At 34.4% G+C, this 22,030-nt stretch overlaps 1 long non-coding RNA gene across 1 annotated transcript; it reads right to left on the reverse strand.

Moving 5' to 3' along the window:
* Window positions 1-5,854: 5,854 nt before the first annotated feature.
* On the reverse strand, window positions 5,855-17,160 carry LOC131063627 (uncharacterized). Its single transcript, XR_009111104.2, has 2 exons — window positions 16,502-17,160; window positions 5,855-6,174 (listed from the first exon to the last, which is right to left on the reverse strand). It is a non-coding gene; the product is annotated as an uncharacterized LOC131063627 (long non-coding RNA).
* Window positions 17,161-22,030: the final 4,870 nt, after the last annotated feature.

Genomic DNA, 22,030 nt, shown 5'->3' on the forward strand with positions numbered 1-22,030 from the left:
ACCCCTCCCCAGGGATGTGGTTCTCATGGTTGGGGATAGGCCTTGGACCCAATTGTTGGATTTTGAGGGCCTCCCCTTTCGTTGTCGAAGATGCTTCTCAACGGGTCACTTAGCTTCGGATTGTTCCGTCTCTCGTCGTAGAGGTGTTGCTACTTAGTGGAAGGATGCTACTAAAGATCACTTGACAATTAATGCTTCCGAAACTGCTTCTGTTGACTCCTCTTTAGAAGATGATTTCTCCTCCCGTGACGAGGTGCCCCTTACTGTTGATGATGCCTTTGTTGCTGTTTGTGTTGTCGTGGAGGCTCCTACTTCTATTGCTCCTGCTCCACAACTTCGCTCTTCTCCTGACGATTCTTCTCTTGTTGCTGTTAGTCAGCAATAGTCTGCTAGTGTTTCTACTCCCGTTGATGTTCGTCTGCAACAGTCTGTTGTTGTGTTGCAGCAGCAATTTGGCAATTTTTTTACAAGGCCCTCCCCTCATGATTTTTCTTTGAATGTTCCTAATGACAGTGTTGCCTGGACGGTTGTTTGTCGCAGGCAGAAGAGAAGATTTGCCTCCCTTTCCCAACCCCACCTTCCCCCCCACTCTTGAGTTTGGGTTGGATTGTTGCAGGTTTGATGGGTTTTTTGGCTTGTCTAAATTTGTTTGTTTGGGGTTTGTTCCCCTATTTGGTCCGTTTGCCGCCTTTGTGATGCTATTTTTTCTCATAGCCTCTTGGCTTTGTAAAAGGTTAGCACCCTAGTTAATATTGTTTAATTTTTTGATATCCTTTTGGCCATGAAAAGGACCAACGCCCTTGTTAACGCTGCTTTTTTTTTTTAATCAAAAACACAAGATTCAAGTCTGATATACTATCCCAAAGAAGGATGGAAGAAGGCTCCAATCACTTAACACCACCCTTCTTCTCACACTACTCTAAGATAGCATTGAAATCACCCGCCATAATCCACAGATGAAAAGGAACTAACCTACGCATAAAGGTAGTATGAGACCACAACTTCTGCTTACCATGAAAATCAGTGGGAGCATAAATATTAGTAAGCAAGATGTGCTCCCCAGTCTCAAGACTAGAAGCAATCCCGAATAAGGATGATTTGGAAGAAACCCACCATATAGGTTGAATCCTCAAGGGGTTTCAAAGGCAAGCCACACCTCCAGAGGAGCCATATGCTCCAATACACTAGCATTCGCCTCTCCCCCACAACTTTGGCACCAGAACAAACATACTCTCCACAGATAATTTAGTTTCCCGCAGGAAAATAACATCAGGAGAATGACTCCTTGTCAACTCTCGAACAACTTTTTGTCTAAGGCCACTGTTCAAGCCCTTAACATTCCATGACAGAACAATCATTTCGGGGGATTAGAAAAATGAGAATCCAGAGTCTTTACTGACCCTGCCTCAACCAAGTTCTCCCCCATCAATTTGATCTTATCTAAGTCCTTTCTGCCAGCCATCGATATCTTCTCCACACGACCTTTTTTGATGTCCTATTACTTTTAACCCCAGCAAAGTACAAATTTTGTGCTACAAGAGAAACTTCCCCAACAAAACCCCAGCAAAGTACAAATTTTGTGCTACAAGAGAAACTTCCCCAACAACCCTCTTCTCTTCATTACTAGAGATGTGTCCCTCCTTAGCCACTAGTTGTTGATATGTATCCATATGTTGACTCCCAACCTCCTATTGGGCTTGGGGAGTATCCAAGTTTGTACTATCAGGAACCAATCCCACCATACTTTGATCCAAAAGAAGCATTCCCAGATTCACCTCTTGCTGGCTAAGATCATCCAAAGCGTCAAATCAGTAAAAAGTATCCTCCTCCTATCCCTCCTGCAAAGTCCTCTTTTGACCCTAGTTCTTGTTCCTGGTCCTAGTTGGGACAAAACCATTTGCACCAACAAACTCATCAAGCATGGAGGCTTTTCCTTTATCAACCCCATCAAGGTTACAGGAGGGCTATTGAGGCTGATGCACTGTTGGTTTAGACCTAGAGCACTTGCGTTGTAGATGGCCATACTCGTGACATAGACAACACTAGAAGGGTAAAGTCTCATAATCTAGTTGTTGGACCCAAAAATAAGAGCCCACACACACATCTATAGCATCTAGCAAAGGCTTACAAAGATCAATTTCAACACAAATGCAAGCAAAAGTCATTATCTTTTTCCCAAGTGTTTGCGTTGAGGATCCAACAGGCTTCCCAAGCAACGAAGATAACATTCGCATTACATCCTCCCGACAACATTCCACCAAAAATCTAGGTAATCGAACCCACACCGGGACATGATTCAGAAGCTCCTCCGAAGGATTAAATCCTGCATGCCATAGTTTGATGAACAACCCTACCTGGATATGAAAATATGGGCCTACCTCCAAGACCCTATTCCGATCCTCCATGCAATTGAATGTAACCATGAAATAATTGTTTGCCAACAACATAATATCCATTTCCCCTTCCGACACCCAAGTCCTCTGAGCCCAATTCTCTAGAAACTGCAGAGAAACCCTCATCCCCAAAAATTTGCAGTAAAGCGAGTGCTTTGAAAAATATTCAACATCATCAACAATCATCTCAAGCAAAATCACCAATTTTGGCCTCTCTTTGCATCTCTTTGGATGGGGATTTCGAGCCCAATGCTACTCGAAAATCCATACCGGGTGAAACCCCCAAAGCATCACCGCCAGCAATAGACATTGCACCCAACTGCAAAACCACACCCCTAACAAAAGAGGGCAAGGAGATCGCACACCACCGCAAGCCCCGATCCCCCACCACAACAAACACCGAACACCCTCCCATCCCAAATGCAACCTATTTTATCACCATTTTTTATGATCCATTTAGTACCTATTTTAATATCCTATTATTGGCTTATTACCTTTGGATGGGGATTTTGAACTCAGCGTTGCTCAAAAATTCATACCGGGTAAAACCCCCGAGGCATCACCGTTAGCAATAGACATCGCAACCAACTGCAAAACCACACCCCTAACAAAAGAGAGCAAGGAGATCTCCCACCACCACGAGCACTGATCCCCCACCAAAATAAACACCGAACACCCTCCCCTCCCAAACGCAACCTATTTTATTACCATTTTTTATGACCCATTTAGTACCTATTTTAATATCCTATTATTGGCTTAATTTATTACTTTATATGATCCATTTTTACAACTCATTTAAGATGCATTTTTATGACCCATTTTGGTACTAATTTTAGTACACATTTTAATGACCCATTTTTAATAACCCATTTTTTAAACCCAATTTAATAACTCCTTTTCATGGCCCATTTTGAGTACACATTTTTTATAACCATTTTTATAACCCATTTTATATTATTCGAATCGTTATTTCAAATCAAGTGTATTATTGTAATAGTGAAAATTGCATGTTTATTTTTAGTTTTACACACAAACAAAAACAAAAATTAACACTAGTTCACAACACAAAGACATAATAAACACACAAAGAAAGTATGACCATACACAAAATAAACACTAGTTCAAACATGTCAAAATACAAAGAACAATTACCAAATTTATAAGTACACAGAGACAAAAAAAAAACAATATCAAATTTATAAACTATCCAAAAGCGCACAAAATATAATCACATACAAAATAAACACTAGTTCAAACATGTGACATAACAAATACCGAATTTATAAGTCACATGCACAAACCCAAGACAAAAAAACAATATCAAGTTTATAAACTATCCATATGCAAACACACACGAGACGAAAAAAAAAAGTATTAAATTTATTAACTATCTAAAAGCTCACACACACACAAAGCATAACCGCATACAAAATAAACACTAGTTCAAACATGTCAATATACAAAAAAGAACATATAACAAATAAGTGCACACACAAATTAGCATTCAAACATACACATGCAATGAATGTGAAAAAAAATGGATGTCAAAAGTTTTTTCCAACATGCACACACTACAATGAATGCCAACAAACTAAATATTTGATTTAACATGTGAAGATTGTTCAAAAATAAAAAAATTAAACATATTTCACAAAAAATTACTTGAACTACACACAAACTAAACATTTAAGTTTTAACATGCCAAGGTATAAATACACACAAATTGAATGCTAAAGTTCAAAGACACTTCACTAAAGTTCAAACATGAACCACACACAAACTAAAAGTAAGTTTGAACATGTCAAGGTACAAACGTACACAAAGTGAATGTTAAAGTTCAAAGACACTTCATACTAAAGTTCAAACATATTATCACACAATTTACACAATTGAACATGTCAAGGTAAAGTTAATACACTCTTCACACAAACACAATGTGAAAGTTCAAACATACTTTCACACAATTGAACATGTCAAGGTACAAATGCACACAAAGTGAATGTTAAAGTTCAAACATGCAACATAGTCATGTGTCAAAGTCAATACACTATTCACACAAAAACAATGTGAAAGTTCAAACATACTCTCACACATATACAATGTTCATTTCACACATAGCTTGTTCAAACAACTTTACACATACAAAATGACTACCAAATTTTAAACATGCACAAAGCTAGTTTACTTCACACATGGAGTTTGTTCAAACATGTTAAAGTATAAATACACAAAAGTGATATCATGCCTAATTTAAACATGTTTCAAAAAAAGGTACTTTAACAATAAATAAAGCAAACATGTAGAGGTACAAACATGTAGAATATGAATAACAAAGTTCAAACATGCAACGTAAGTGTATCTCAAAGTTAATACACTCTTCATGTAAAGTAAGTTCAAACGCACTTCAACACTAAATTTCATACATGCCACATAAGTGAATGTCAAACTTAGTACACTCTTCATACAAATTAAAGTAAACACTATAAGACAATGAATGCCAAAGTTCAAACGCACTTCAACACTAAATTTCAAACATGGAACATAAGTGAATGCCAAACTTAGTACATTCTTCATACAAATAAAACACAAAAATACATGCCAAAAGTACAAATACAATAAAGTGGTCACATTTCACAAAAAAATTGTTCATTTTACACTTAGTTTGTTCAAACACACTTTAAACATCTACAAAGTAAATGCTAAAGTTTAAGCATTCACAAGTTTACTCTTTACACAATGAATATGTAAATAATGTTCAAAAAATATCACTTTAAACAAACAACTAATATACATACTTCATATAAACAATAAATGTAATCAAAGTGAATGCCAAATACTCAAAAAGTTCAAACCTTCAATTCAAACCCATGATAAACAAAAGTGAATCAATATTCAAATAAACACTTTGCAATAGTGGATGCCAAAACACATTAAACAAACAAGTTGTCAATTCAAACAAACAATTAATGTATGCCAAAGCTCAAATACACACTTCATTTTAACAATAGATGCAAACAAAGTGAATGCCAAGTATCAAAATCTAAACATGCAAAGTAAAAGTCAAAATGGATAGAATATAAATCAATACTAAAATTTAAACTCATGCTTCAATAAACAATAAGTAAATCAATGTTAAAATACACACTTCACAAGTAATGGATGCCAAAGTGAAACAACTAAACAAACAAGTTTGAAAGTCACTTTAAACAAACAACTAATGTATGTCAAAACTCAAATACACACTTCATATAAACAATAAATGCAATCAAAATGAATGCCTAAATGGATCAAATATAAATTAATGTCAAACTTCAAAACCATGTTTCAATAGACAATAAGCAAATCAATGTTCAAACACTAGAGTTATTATAATATTACTAGATTACATTATGATTGAAGGATATTGTAATACTTAATTATTAAACTAAACTAAAAATGGCAAATCATTAGATGTGATAAAATAAAATAAAATAAAATAAACATTACATATTATGCAATAAAAAGATAAAAATAAAAATAACATAGAGACACTAATACTAGACTGAAAAAAAGGTCAATGACCATTCTCCACAGCTTTGGAAGGAAGGGGGCCAATTCAACCCCTCCAAATAAAAATTTGGCAGTAAACAACAAATCTATTTACATATCAATTTACAAATACTGAGTTCAGCAACTCATTCAAAAATACAACATTTACTTCAATTTTAAATATTACATTCATTATTTGACTTTAGCAGACATTACCCCTGACAGTGCAAGTCAAACACTCCAATCAATTTACCTGCCAATGTAATATATAATAATTAAATTTTTTATTATTAAAATAAAACTGACATAGAAAGCTTAAGCTTCGATAATGAATTTAATGAAAAAACGAATACTGCCAAATGTTACAAATCTTTTACATAAACCAAAACCTTCAAAAGCAAAACAAAAAATCAGATAAATCTTTCTAATTCAGATATACAATTATACAAAATGATAGTCCAGACAAAATATTCTCTAATCAACAAATATAACACTAAAATAACACTACTCAATGCCAATTGTCATAAAGCATGCCCCACCCCCAAATATAACACTAAAATAACACTACTCAATGCCAATTGTCATAAAGCATGCCCCACCCCCTAATTAATGCAGAATGCAAAATATGTTAAAAATTCTTCTCTACAGAAATGAAAAAAACTATAGAAACTATAGAGGATGGCAATGACAACGAAGTATTTGGAAACATAACTATTGAGATACTCTTAATCTTTGCCTAGTAATATCCAGGTTTTTTCAAAATATAAGTTAGCGATAATCTTGGAAATACCAATAATATCTAAGTTTATAGATGATTTTCTATGGTATTGTTTCTAGTGATCTCGTCTATTGGTTGCTGTTGTAGTTGCTCGGAATTCTTTTTGGGGGGCTGTTAAATCTATTGTAATCATCTTTATTCTAATACATACTGTTAAATGGTCCTATTGCTCTCAAGCAGAGTCAATCACCTCTGGCTCTGCCCTGTTCAGAGAATATATATTAAATAGTTGACATATGATGCCTGGAGTGTTAAACTAATTGATTGCTAGATATCACTTCTGGCTCTACTCTGTTCAGAGAAAAAATATTAAATAGTTGATATATGATGCTTTTGAGTGTTAAACTAATTGATTGCTAGAGACTATGTAGAGGATGCCACATTTCATGCTTAAAAAAAGTGATGTAGAGGATGCCACCATATCTAAAAAAAGTGATGTCGAGGATGCTACCATATCTAACTGATTTCAGATAACTTAGTTTAAATAGTCATTTGAGGTCTACCCGAAAAAAGCCATCCTCAAACAAACAATCATTATCTACACATTTATTTGTATCCTCCTGCATTTTAGATCATTATCTAATCATTAACCGTACCATCTACTCTTCTATCCATTACTGCCTCTGCTAAAAGTTCAAATTGATCTTAGATAAACATTAAAGTCATTAGGATCCTATTAAAATGTATGGCTAGTTGAAACTTGAAAAGTCCATAATGCGGGGTATGGTGATGCTGCATTTGTTCAGGGAATCTACCTCCCAAAATCCCAGCAAATTGTTGAAAATTCCAAATGTCTTGGTTGCAAAAGATTTTAGAATGAGGATTTGGAAGCATAGAACTCTTTTATCTGTACTGCTTCAATTTGGGAACCTGCAGGCTTGTAGAGTAGAGGATGTTTAGCTAGCCTAGTGAAGACCTTATGCAAATCTCGTGCTGTATATATTGTAATATCTTGCTGTATTGACAAAATCTGAAGAGCTAAATACTTGGCAGTAAAACTGATTTTTGGAATCATTATTAGAGAATGGTTTGTAATCATTTGACAAATCACAACTTTGTGAAAAGGAGGTCTTTCTATCATGGAGGGTGTGTTATTTATTACTACTACTCACTGTGTAGGGAACCAAAGAAAATCGTCTGTTTCTTCTTTTATATTCTGATGTTGTATAAAGAAAAACCTATTTGAACTACCAAAACAGAAACTCAATAGTCAATTAATAGACCTATGAGAGGCTACCCTTTTAAATTTTATATATACCTGTATAACTCACTGGGAGAATATGTATTAACAGAAAAATGAGAAAATGATTTGAACCCACATGGGTTCGATCTATCTGGTTTTGAAAGAATGCATTGTTGAATCTGAATGAACATAATGAATATATATAATGAGACGAATTTCAGTAACCTGAGTAGACATTTTATCTATGAATATAAAAGCAGAATATACACAGAAAAATGCATCAATTAAAAAAAGAATAGGGCCACTCTTCCTATAGCTGATTACTTAGATCTCTGTAAGCAAAACAGAAAAATGCTCATTAACAACTTAAGCGAGGCAAATGATAATCTGATACAAGAAAAGAAAACTAAGCAAGCAAATAATGCTTTGGTATCTGAAGTATAAAAAAACGAAATGACTCTGCACTTTTAAAGGGTTTGGGCCTCTCAACCTCCAGCCATTATGGTTGGGGTGCGAAGGCGTGGCCTCTACCTTTGCATTCTCATTTCACTTCTATAGAAAGCTCACAATTGAGACTGATGAGAAGAGAACAGAAAGCTCTCCCAAGTGACAGGAAAACAGAAGTTGCTCTGTACCGGCTTTTGGGTAAGACTGTCCTAGGGAAGATAATCGACCCATTGAACATGATTTAGTATGTGTTCATCTATCCAATGTAGAAGCAATCCTAGTGGAGTAGGAGGCCATAGCAAAGTTCTTGGCCACAACTGAGTACCCAGAGAATTATAGAAAACAAGACAAATAGGTATTTTTAATACAAGTCCTACCACTTGTACAAAATGAGAAGGGATGTAATACTCAGAACAGTGGTCTCATGGTGTGGGAGAGAATCTATTTTAAAAGTACTCTTGCAGCATGAGAGGTAGATATTTTAGGGAAGAACGCAAGGAGGAGTGGCAAGTGACCATAATGGAGGAGCTGCCTCAAGGAAAAAGGTGTTGACAGGATTATCGTTGTCCACATTATTAAAGGGTGCACATTAGTATATTAGAAGTTGCAATATACATCAAACTTCAGAGAATAGGAAGTCAAATGCAAGGGATGATATTCCACAACAGATTGTACTAGCATTAGCCTCATTTACAAAAAGACCAATTAATTTTATGGGGTGTAGTTTCTTATAACAGGAACTTAGCACTTTAAAAGTGCGCAGAAGCTTTCCCTTACATAAACTCTACCATTAAGACTGCTGTAATATTTTCCTATGAGGTCATAATCGCGAAGTTTGGAGGGCCAACAAGCGTAACAAGTGATCAAGGAAAGCATATTGTTAATGAAAATAATGAGGAGCCGTTGAAATACTTGTTGATAAGTCATAACAAGAGACCGTCACAATAGGTGAATGGTACCCCAGAAGTATTCAACAAAATTTATGAGGCATGGTTAAGAAAGCTTCCCCCATAACATATTAGAAGCTCACAAAACATTGCCCATTTCTACCTAGTTCATGATTTGAATCAGCAAGACTACTGGAATGCTATTCCTATTTTATCAATGACATAAAGAATAGATTGGATGATAATGAGTCCTTCAAAAAAGAGTGATAGAACTATAAAAACTGGATAAGAAAAGATTTAATGTAGCATATGACCAAGTGCAAGAGAAGAAAAGGGAGAAAGCATGGCACAACAAAAATTTAAGAACGGAGTTTATGTCATGAGATCAGCTGCTCTTATATGACTCCGAATTCAAGTGCCCTGGAAAGCTGAAAATAAGATGAATAGGACCATATTGTCTACAGCGACCATAAGAACAATGACTGAAAGACAAAGGACTAAAAATGTGAATGACACCAGGCTCATGGCCTATGTATGCTCCACCTTAGGAAATGAAAACAAATTGAAAAAAAGTAAAAAATTAGAAAAAAAATTAAATTAATAATTGATTTTAATATAACACAAAACAAATAAATAAATAAATAAAATAGAAGAAAAAAAAGAGCTGCCCCAAGTTGAAAACTAGAAATGATGGCCTATAGACACTACCAATTTGAAAATGAGTCTATCCTTGGTAAGGCAGGGAGATGAAAACTTACAAGAGTGTCTTTTAAAGCTTAATTGTATATATACTCATCTTGCTGCAAAGGAATAAGAAGAAACACACGAAATGGCCAGCAAATGGCTGCACCAGTCATAATACCCCAACTTATAAGGATCAAATTTTAATATTTCTATCTTTTTCTTAGTCTATAAGATTGGATTGCTCTTACTTTTGGTTTTTTTAATGCACTTAACAAATTTGCAGGTTGATGAGTAATGAGTTGAAGCCACCAATACATATATGTGATATGCTGTATCTAGATGGTATTTTAATATTTCTGGTGCCATACGGGAGAGCATCTACCTCACTTAAAAGCAAAAAAACAGCTTTTGTGCAATATGCATGAGTTTGCAAAGCAATAACTAATCTAGGCTTGTGGTTGGAGGAGGAGAATCAAGAGTTAAGAGTTAATCCAGCAAAAACTTAAGTGTATTACATATTGGGAAATGACTAAATGTGCTACAGAAACAAGGAGCTTTGTTATGGTAGTTCAAAATATGGGGAAATTCATTCCCATTCTCCACAATAGCAGCATCTTTGTATGTCATTGCAGCAAATGAAAAGATTTTTCACTAGAGTGAGGAACATACTAGTGCTTTTGATTTACTTTTAGCCTACAGCCAACCATACACCAATTCTTGCTCTTCTTCTTTGCAGACAATTTGAAGTAGAGATGGGTGAATGTGAGTATGCAATGAGAATGGTTTTATTACAAGGATAAGCCAATCTGGTATCATTCTGAAGTACCTTCTAAAACTATAAGAGACTACACCATCTACGACAAAGAAATAAGTGCACTTGTACAAACCACTAAGAAAAGGAAGCATTATCTGTTGGAAAAGGAAACAATCACTCATGATCATAAACTCTTCAGTATTAGCAAGCACAAAATAAAATGCTGCAAGAAAGAGGACTTCATCCCTATCATTTGGGAAAAAAGTTCCACCAGCAACCAATTTGAGTATGCGCACTAAGTGGCTCAATAAGTGTGACACTGGTTATGGTCACCTTTACTGTCACTTTCCATGGGATTTCTACATCATAATGAGGATACAAAGTGCCTTCATTCTACTTCACGGATCCTTTGTAGTTATTTGGTAAAACTATGCTTATGTTTCCACGGATGACACACTATCTAATGATACTAATGATCTTGCTGATCAGGGCATACAATTTTGTAGAATCTCAATTTGATGATTGTCCTCATTTCTTGAAGAACATTGTTTTTTTGTTTGATCAGAATTCACATGTAGATGTTTTTGGAACTATTTCATCGTGTGATCCACCTTGTCTTGTAGATCCTCCTCTTTCAATGGATACATCAAGGGTACCTACTATAGACCCTCCTATTGTTGTGGAGATTCCTTATTTGTATGCTCCTTATCCATTTACTAGTTCCTTTTGATGGCAATTATTCCATAAATTGTGTTTAGTAAGTCTTAGCCACCACATTCAGTGAAACTTGAACTAGTTCCAGAACCCTTCCTATTCCATCCTTGTATCATTTTTTGGAGTGCAAAGACATTTTGTTCAAGTCACCTCAAAAAATCACACAAGCTACAATCTAGACGAGTGAAGCAAGCTAGAATAGCGAATATGCTATTCCAATGAATGAAGAAACATAAACACACATATTGTGAAATAAGAATAATATGTTTCACAAGTGCGAGATTCCAATAACAGAAAAAGTTCATTCACAAATGAGAGCAAGAGAGGTGTATTTATAAGACAAGACTTGCTAATAATAGACAATGTTTTCTATAAATACGACATATGTGGGTGAGAGAAGATGCTCCTCACAATGTGATGTGCACAAATCAACACCTAAGTAAGCTTTTCCAGTACATAATAGACCTAGGATAATAGAATAGATATGCAATAATATTATGCACTCCAAAACTTTTAGTCTGCAATTTCACCCATATATCTTCCTATGTGAAGAAATATTGTTTGATGCAAGTGAAGCTTCATTAGCGTCCACTATTATCCATCTTCAACTAGTCATGGTGTGTATTACTGTGAATTTGGGAAGTTATTCCTTGGGGAGGTTACCTATTCCTTCCACTCTTTGTTCTCTCTTCTTTATTTTAGCAAGGGTTAGGTGGGAGTGGGCAGGTAATTCTTTTGTACATGGATACGTGATATTGCACTATATTGTCAAGACCCATTTTACCCACCTAGGTTGTGCTTAAGGGGAGGTGTTGGTGTAGTTACATATTTATTACACTATAGGTTAAACATACTTGACTAATTTATTTAATTAGGTTTAGTTATGCTTGTATATTTTGGAATGTAAGGTTGTGCTTAAGGGGAGGTGTTGGAGTAGTTACATATTTATTAAACTATAGTTTAAACATACTTGCCTAATTTATTACTTAGGTTTAGTTATGCTTGTATTTTTGGAATGTAAGGTGTCATCTTTTTCCTTAGGAGTTACAGTTCATTTTTAGGAGAGTACGGCATCGCCTCACTCGTTGGGAGTTACACTTCTAGGAGAATGAATTGTCATCCTCTTCTCTTCTATGTATATTTTATAAATGCAATTTCATGGCATTTATTATACATACTTCATGAATAGAATAGCTGAGTTCTGGTCCTTGCATTTTATGTCTGGCATTTATTTGAGCAACTAGGTTATTCTAAATAGCTTTAAGACATTTGTTCCTAGGTGGAGATTTTACTCAATTATATAAAATCATGTAGATTTCTTCAACAAATCTATTTGGTGAACAAGTAAAAGAATGGAAGAAAATAGCAATGGTAGATATGCTATCTAGACCATAAATTGAAAGGAGAATTTCAGATTTGGCAATATTTTCATTGCTTGAGCCTTTCTCCAAGGAGAAATATAGGAAAGAATATGCTCAAGATGCAAATTTTGAGGAGATATCAGCAAGTGAATACAAAAGAAGTAGATATCTCTACCTCGTAGATGGGCTGAAATACAAGTTGGAAAAACTATATGTCACCTCCTACTTATGAGGAAAGCACATATTTTAAAAGTTTCAGGTCATTTTAGTGTTGGCCAAAGCATAGCAAATTTGCAAACATGTATTAACCTAAAATGCAAAAAGCCTCAAAATCATTAGGGAATGCATGTTGTGCCATATGGGAAAGCCTGAAGTTAGGAAAGAAGGTTCTATGTGCCCTTTCATGTACTTTACTAGAACGTGGAAGAGTGTTCCCCATGGATTTTGAGAAGGGTTTTCCCATGCCAAAGTATGGACATAACTATTTGCATGTTGTTGTAGATAGATTCAACAAGCTGTGTGTTTTAATCCTGTGTAAGAAAGCAATCAAGAGGCATGATGGAATTAAGTTATTATTTAATAATGTTGGGTGCAATTTGGTTGGCCTAAGCCTATCGTATCAAAAACATAGATTCAAGATTTTTCAGAAGATTTGGACGACCTCAATATCAGGCTCAAAACACAACCTTCCATCCTCAAACCAATACATAAAAATAAGTTGTAAACAATAGAGGATGTATGTACTCAATAATCTATAATGCAAGAAAACTACTACCCTCTAATTGAAGAATTGTACTAAAGGAGAGATTATGGCTGTAGCGTTGGAAAAGGAGGTCAAATAGACTAGAAGAGGACCAAAGAAGTCTTGGCAGATCAACACCAATGGAAATACACCAAGAGAAGTAAGATGGTACCTCCAGGAGGAACTTGGAGAAACATTTCCACATCTCCTCAACTGTTAAGCTTTTTCTGGAACAAAAACCTCCATAAAGATCAGAACGGTGTATTCAATTGAATCACTGGAACTCAATCAAAAAATAGAACTGAAATAGAAAAAGTTGTCAGTGACAAAACCACCAGTAACAGCAAAGTGGCAGTAGTGTTTATGTCAAGTAGGTTTTCATGGTAGTTAGCTGTGATGATTAGATATGTGGCATGGCAATTTTTTATGTGACAGTCACAGTTGTGTATGTGGTGTGGCAGTTCTGTAACTGTCATGGCAATGTTGTGACTGGCATCGCAGTTCTATAAATATAATAGCCAATTCATCCTAATAATTGTGACTAATTATTCAATGCCTAATGTAGAGCTAAAAGTGATGACAATTATTGAGATACTATAGTGAATGAAAGGGCACTTACGATCTATTGCATATTGAGAAAACATGGACACATGAAAGCGAGAGCGCGAGAGGAAGAAAGCAATCAAGAGGCATGATGGAATTAAGTTATTATTTAATAATGTTGGGTGCATTTTGGTTGGCCTAAGCCTATCGTATCAAAAACATAGATTCAAGATTTTTCAGAAGATTTGGACGACCTCAATATCAAGCTCAAAACACAACCTTCCATCCTCAAACCAATACATAAAAATAAGTTGTAAACAATAGAGGATGTATGTACTCAATAATCTATAAGTTATTATGGAATTAAGTTATTATTGAGATACTATAGTGAATGAAAGGGCACTTAGCTGTGATGATTAGATATGTGGCATGGCAATTTTTTATGTGACAGTCACAGTTGTGTATGTGGTGTGGTAGTTCTGTAACTGTCATGGCAATGTTGTGACTGGCATCGCAGTTCTATAAATATAATAGCCAATTCATCCTAATAATCGTGACTAATTATTCAATGCCTAATGTAGAGCTAAAAGCGATGACAATTATTGAGATACTATAGTGAATGAAAGGGCACTTACAATCTATTGCATATTGAGAAAACATGGACACATGAAAGCGAGAGCGTGAGAGGAAGAGTTAAGAATTCAACTCTTTGTAGGACTAGAACTAGTCTGGTGTGTAGAGAATCAGAATATGTGTACCTAGTAGAAATATTACCATATATGCCTCATCAAGAGCTCTTTCTAACTACTTTTGGTCAAAGGAAGGAGAAATAACTAGGCATTTGCCACTTCCACTTGGATTTCCCGGCACTTGGGTTTCCAGGTTAAAATCTATGTGTCATACTTGTTGAGACATTTGTTCTTATCGTGTCACATGTTCTCATTTTCTTTATGCTACTACGATATTGTTTCATTTACAACAACTTGAAGAACACTAATTCGAGCACCTTTTATATTTAAAATATAGCTCACAAACCTGGATTCAACCCAGACTTGGCAGAGCCCAAATTTCAAAACTCAGGAAAAACTCAGAAACTTAAAAACATACTTAAATTTAAAATTACTTAAAAGACATAAATTTTATGCAAAATAGGTAGGGTTTCAATCAAGGCAAGGTTATTTACAGTCCCAAGGCACCACTTAAACCACTTGCAAGTTACAGTATCTAGCTACTTTTTCTGATCACAATTTACATTAAACAATTATGCTTTACAGCCACGAAGGCATCGAAGGAACAGTGGGAGTCTGCAAAAATGAAAAACAAAAATGTTTAAGTCATTCTTTTCTTAGTATCGGTTTCCCTCCTCTGCACTGCTCCCAAAAGTGTACTGTACAAAGACCAATTGATTGTATGCAACATAAATATGTCAGCGTCTGTCCTCTGATCTAATATATTTTTTTTGTAATAGTTGTTAATTTCTGTACAGCATCTCTAACATGATACCATAATGTGACAAATGTGGACTGCTCCTAAATAATTTCTGCATCCATAAATGCCTTGAAACCAATTCAAATTTAGCAAAAATGGTAAGAGTGTGAAGAGGACTGTGGAACAATCTTCCATCTCTTTTTGTTAGAGGCCAATAGTTTAGAGGATTTCGTGGTTGCGCCTTAATGTCTTACAAAACAGAGGAAATATACTATAATATTAATACATGTAATGTATTTGCAGTGTAAATTTGATGGCAGGGAAACTTTTTATATCGGTGAAATTTGTTTACAGAGACCCAATTTTTCATCCATTTCGTTCTCGCCACAACATGGTCGTGGAACATATAAAAAAAAATATATAAAATAAAGCTTTTATGCTATGTAACAGACATTCTGACCACAATTTTGTCCACTGAATTCCTTGCATAAAGGTGCTAACGAGGAAACCTAGCCATACATGTAAGGTGCAGACTAATTCTATAAATAATTAATAAGAATTACTGCCAAAAAGTCTGCCAATAAGGGCTCCTGACAAATCTTTTGCAGCTATTCTGCCAATAATAAGCTTAAAGGTTAATTTTATAATAGGATTGTGAAACCCTGTGCATATTGGAAAATTCATAGTAGCACGCTTGACAGTACCCTTCCCTGACAACATTAAATCCTACGGAGAAATCTAAAGAGGATGGAGAAAAAAGATGTTTATGTCGTTCAACTAAATGGATGGGAAAATTCTATAATATGATATACACCAAATTCTCTTATAAATAAACTATTTAAAACATTTAAATGCATGAAATTTCCACAATCCATAATAAATTGTCTTAATGACACCTTGATATAACTGTGTGAACAATTTTTCATCAAGACTATATCCAGAAGCCATCAAGACTATTTCACACATATCAATTTTTCTAAATAAATAAACTCATTAAAACATATAAATTCTTCAAAATGAAAGAAAAAAAAAAGAGAGCAGAGTATAAGATGTACTCACTATTTCCTGGCAATATCTCCAATCAGCCACTCCAGAACGTAGAGTCCTTGCTGCTGCCTACCAATTAAAAAATGACGACCCACAGAAATTGGAAGATACACAAAATACTAAGAAAACTACAATTCAAACACACAAAGCAAATGAAAACGTCTGAATACAAATACAAAATCTAAGATCACAAAAAAATTGAAACCAAAAATCAGGAAAGCAAAACTCAAAAAAAGGCACGGCCACACCAAAAACATACAACGGAAGGCAAATTAAACCAAAAAATAAAAGGAACAATACAATCTGTCCAGCTTCTCAAGTAAACCCGACCATATAAAGAAGTGAAATCCTGCTTTTTTACAACGGTCATGTAATAGGGTGTCGATCTGCTTTTTATTAACGGTCATGTAATATGGCGTCGATCTGCCTTTTTTAAAAACGGGCATTCCAAATGGCCTAATTTGAGTGCCGTTAGGGCACGTTCTACTGGACAGTTATTCCTTAAAAAAACTCGATTGAATCTGCTCTCAAAATAGATTGAATCTACACTTTGAGTACTGTTAGGGCACGCTCACTCCTCTGAATTGGAATGTGCGTAAATTGACTCGACTGTATCGAATCTGCATTTTTGGAAATGTGCCCTGAATAATCCGCATTGAGTTTAAATTTAGTGTATATTTTCTTTCTAAATTTAGTGTTAAATCAATTTTTTTCAAGTTTTAATTGTTTAAATTTAATTTAATTAAAAAATAATAATATTAGTTTTAAAGTGTTATTTTAATTTTTTATGGTTTAATCTATTTATAAATTCACTCATTACTATTTTTTAAAATATTTTATTGATAATTTGTTTAGTAATTATTTTTTATTTTTTATTTTTTATTTTTCACTTATTAGAATTTTCTTTCTCCTTTATTAAAATCATCATGGTTTTAGTTGCTTGTCCAATTTAAACATGATTTTTATGTCACGTGACACACTAATTTTTTTAGAAAAAAAAATTATGAAGAAATATATTATTACTAATGATAAATTATGGACAGCATAAACTATTTCCTATTAATTAATAACCATTGGTGTTTAGATAATTTTGAAATAAATATTAGCTTTAAGAAACTAATTGTGAAGGAAAGGTGTACATAACTCATAATTCTAATGAGAAAATGAGAATATTGATATCTAGTAGAATCAATTTGTTACATTCTAGGAAAATGATAATATTGGCATGTTTGTTGTTCTTAAATTCTTAGCAAACCTAGAACAAACTAGGGATTACTATGAAAAATAATCTATAAACAATTTTTTAGGTTCTTTGCCAAGACACGAAAAAATATCACAAAGGAAAAAGAATTATCATTATTCATCAACACAAACAAAATAATAAACCAAAACCTTTCAACTTCCTTACCTACTAATAACATTATATTTTAGAAGTTTGTTAACACACTCATTGTTTAACTAAAAAATGTGTTTTAAAATTAGAAAATGTAACTCAAACTTCATTACTATGCATGAAGGCATGGAGACATACAAACAAAGAGGTGCCTTTATCTTTTTTCTTATCACTTCTATTTTTTCTATTTGAAGAAATTGTTATACTTGTGAACCAAATCATCTTTATTCTCAAATTTAAATATAAGATTTATTCTATAATTAAAATTTGCATATTCTAATAAATTTTGAATAACTATGCAATGCTATACACTATACTTTACATGATAATTGCTACGGATACACACCTCACACCTTTCAATGAATGCATGCACAAAAACAGTGTTGACCAAAACCTCCAAAGCCAAACACCATCCAAATAAAAAGAAAAAAATGTCCAAATGAATGACATACAACGTTGAAGAAGAGTCTAGATAACTCGTGTATCAACACCAATTAATAACAATAAAAAGATTATACTCACCCTCGATTGAGTGGTAAACCAAAAACCGTAATATTTTGTTTAAAACTTGTGTGGATGAAAGTGTGCACAAATATGAATGATTGAAAACCTAAATTAAGCAATCTAAGTTAACACTAAATTCACTCAAACACCTCAAGATTGAGAACGACATTGGAAAAGAAATTAGAAAACATCAAATAATAACAATTAAACGCAAACTTCCTTTGATTTGATTGTTCTCTGATTGGATGTGTGCTCCATGACGTAGTGTGTGCTCAATTGTGCTCCATGATGCAGTATTATGTGAATTTGGATTCAAGATATGAGTATGAGATGATGGGATATGAGTATGAAATTCGGCATGATAACGGTAGCTAAAAAACATGGATGAAATGCTACATTACGAGCTTACGGATAATGAGAGTGGATCCATTGCTTGAAAAAGAGGGGGCTTTAAATAGAAATTGGAAGGAGAGGAAAGGATTGTGAAAATACAACAGTTGACCTCAAGGAGGACAAGTGGCAATCCTAGGGGTGCCATGTGGAATGAGATTCCACATGTGTCTTCAAAGTGGCTCAACAAGGGAGAACATGTGTCCCCAAGAGGGACAAATGTCAAGAAGGGGCTTGACATGTGTCCTTGAGGACACATGTCCAGTTTGGGAGGAGGCCACCCAAAATTGGTTTCAATTTCCTAATATTAAGGAAATTAGGGAGTTATGAGTGTGCACTCACATGTGAAGGGAGGTTAGGATAGGATTGTTGGAAATATGTTGGATTTGGTTAAGTGTTGTCGTTGATGTCAACATTGTATCACGATTGGAGACTATCATGGTTAGTCTCGGTGATCATCTTGGTTTTGGCTATGATTCTGATCCGGTATGATCAGATCTCTGGAATCGGTTTTGGATGCTTACTATGCATGGTTATTTGTTTTTCATATTCTGTTGGTTCATGTTTTGGTGCTTTGGTAACTATCCCTTATGTTCCCGGTACCGATTAGCTTTACCGATAAGTGATATTTGATGTTTTGGTTAGGTAATTTTGGTCCAGCTTATGGAATTGGTTTCTATCATGTTGAAGGTGTTTCTTGATCATATTCTGAGTGTTTGGTGACTTTGCTTTGGCTGGCGTGCTATTATGGTGGTCCTATTTGGATCCGGTTAGACTTTATGTGTTACTTCACTAAGGGTTTCTACCGGTTGGTGAAGCGTGTTGGATTTTGGTCTTAGTAGGATTTCCGGTGGATGGAATTGTTTGGTTACTTGATTTAGGTCCATGCTATGTAATGTAAATCATAATATTGGTCTGGTGATACCGTGTAACGTAAATTTTGTTATTTTGGTTTTATGGGTCTAGGGTTTAGCTGACCTTGTCAATAAGGTTGACGATCTATATGTATAGGTGACTTATTCATGTAATTTGGATATTGATGCATGGATGGGATTGATGATTATGTTTTCACTATCAGAGGAAGGTTTATGTGCGAACAAGTGATATATCATTTGGTGAAGGTTTTTATATTGTAGGGCAGACATCTATGCTTAACCGAAACTATATCAAGCATTAGGAGATGCTACTTTCATTGTTCACTCTTTCCAGATTGTAGTCTGATGTTTTTGTAAGTCAATGAGACTTATTTTTGTGATGAGCAGTGAACTCTAGGCAATTGGCCTGATTGCAAGTGCAATCCCCATTGTAATTTCACTTACTGTTGCAAAAGTATTATCTGATTGCGGGTAGGGTCTCCCACCGTGGTTTGTCCCTTTACCGGGTTTTCCACATCAAAATATTGGTGTTGTGTGTACTGTTCTTTCATGTTCTATTCTTCATTGTGTTGGTTTCTTTGTGCTCCGGTTTAATGGTTTTGATATGCATTAGTTCTGATTTCTGATGGTAAACTGATTCACCCCCCCCCCCCCCTCTCAGTTTACTCCCGGTATCAGATATGTCTAACAAGGATAAGGTTAGTTAAATAGATAGGGTTGGTTGGGGCCCATGGGTTAGGCTAGGAGTTGGGTTAGAAGGGTAGTTTAGGTTAGGAGACATGTGACTAAATTAAGATATTTGAATTAATTAAATTCAAATAAGAGGATGGAAATGGGGAATTAATTAATTTGATTAATTAATTGAAGGATTAGAAGAAAATTGGTGGGTTAATTAATTAATCAATTTGGCTATGGGGCATGACTTTATTTAATTAATTTAGCCAAAAGGAATGCTTGATTTTAATTGAATAATATGAATTATTTAACTAATACAAGCAACTTAGGAGATTTGATCTAGTTGAAATAATTAGTCAAATTTAAGTGTCTACAAAACTATAGTGCCAAAATATTTTAAAATTTACATGTATAATATTGAGACTTGAGGATTTGTATGCATATAAAATAGTTGTTCACCATAGTGCATCACATGTTTCACTAGGTATGGGTTAAAGTTTCCTAATTATAATGGCATGTGTTGCCAACACTAATACATTTCTTTGCATGGACCTCATAATAATTTTTTCTCAATATTCCTTAATGAATTCTTCTTTAATGTTAGCCTTATAAAAAATAATTGTTTAGCATTCCTTGCAACAAGCTTTGGCATACCTTGTGAAGCCTTATGAGAAAGGCAAGGCGACAATGATTTTCATGTGTTTGATCAAAGAGACAACCTTGGCAATACAGATTTGTGAGATCTTATCAAGAACTATGGATACGGTGAATGTAATCCAGTATATAGCATAATTCATATAGTCATGACTTAAAAATATTCAAGAAATTTTTATATAGTCACAACAATTATTGCTCATTTGAAAATTGTATACTATATATTAAGGTCAACAACTTTACATTGATTGAAAACCAAGTACTTGATTTAAAAAAAGAAAGATAATATCTTGAAGGTCGTTTATATTCTATTCCATGATCAACATCCCAAAGCCAAGTATTACTAATTTTAGATATACTTACAAGGTTTCTAGTTCTTTGTTCTTGACTTTAAACTAGGTAGAGGAAGTGTATCGGTAGTCGTTATAGCTAACAACTTGTACCCACAGATTCAAAACGATAAATCATATTTTGACCTTTTTTTGTTGTCTTCGAATGCGACTTAACTACTTATAGCTATTATTTTGGCTTATAGGTAGTAATGATGCACCTTGTGGGATCCAATATGTGTGCAAAGGTCAAAAAGTACTTATTTCAAAGTGTCGTCCAATACCTACTTAAAGATGCATGTTATCCCAATCTCAGCTGAGTGAAATTTTGTGTAGCCCCCACAATTTTTGTCCAAATCATGGCCCATAAACTTTTTGCTCTTTTTGATTTAGAGTGATTAATTCATCTTTGGTGTCAATCTAAAGTTAGTTTTGTTTTTGTTCATTTAAGTGTATTGTCAGATCCCAAACTTGACTCTACACTTGGTTTGCCATTTATGTGCAAATCGGGTTCGTGAACCCAAAATGCACCTTTGACTGCAAATCGAGTCCATGAACCTAATTTGTACCTCATTTATTACCCATGACTTGAGCTTTAATGATTCTAATTTTGAGTTTTATTAGGTCTCTTTTTCCTCTTCTAATCCATCTTTTAAGCTTTTTGTTTTTACTTCTACCATTGGCATTTGAATTGGAAGACTAGCTCATCGATTTTCTTCAT

The sequence above is a fragment of the Cryptomeria japonica genome, chromosome 4 (assembly GCF_030272615.1).
Source record: "Cryptomeria japonica chromosome 4, Sugi_1.0, whole genome shotgun sequence".
NCBI classification, from domain to species: domain Eukaryota; kingdom Viridiplantae; phylum Streptophyta; class Pinopsida; order Cupressales; family Cupressaceae; genus Cryptomeria; species Cryptomeria japonica.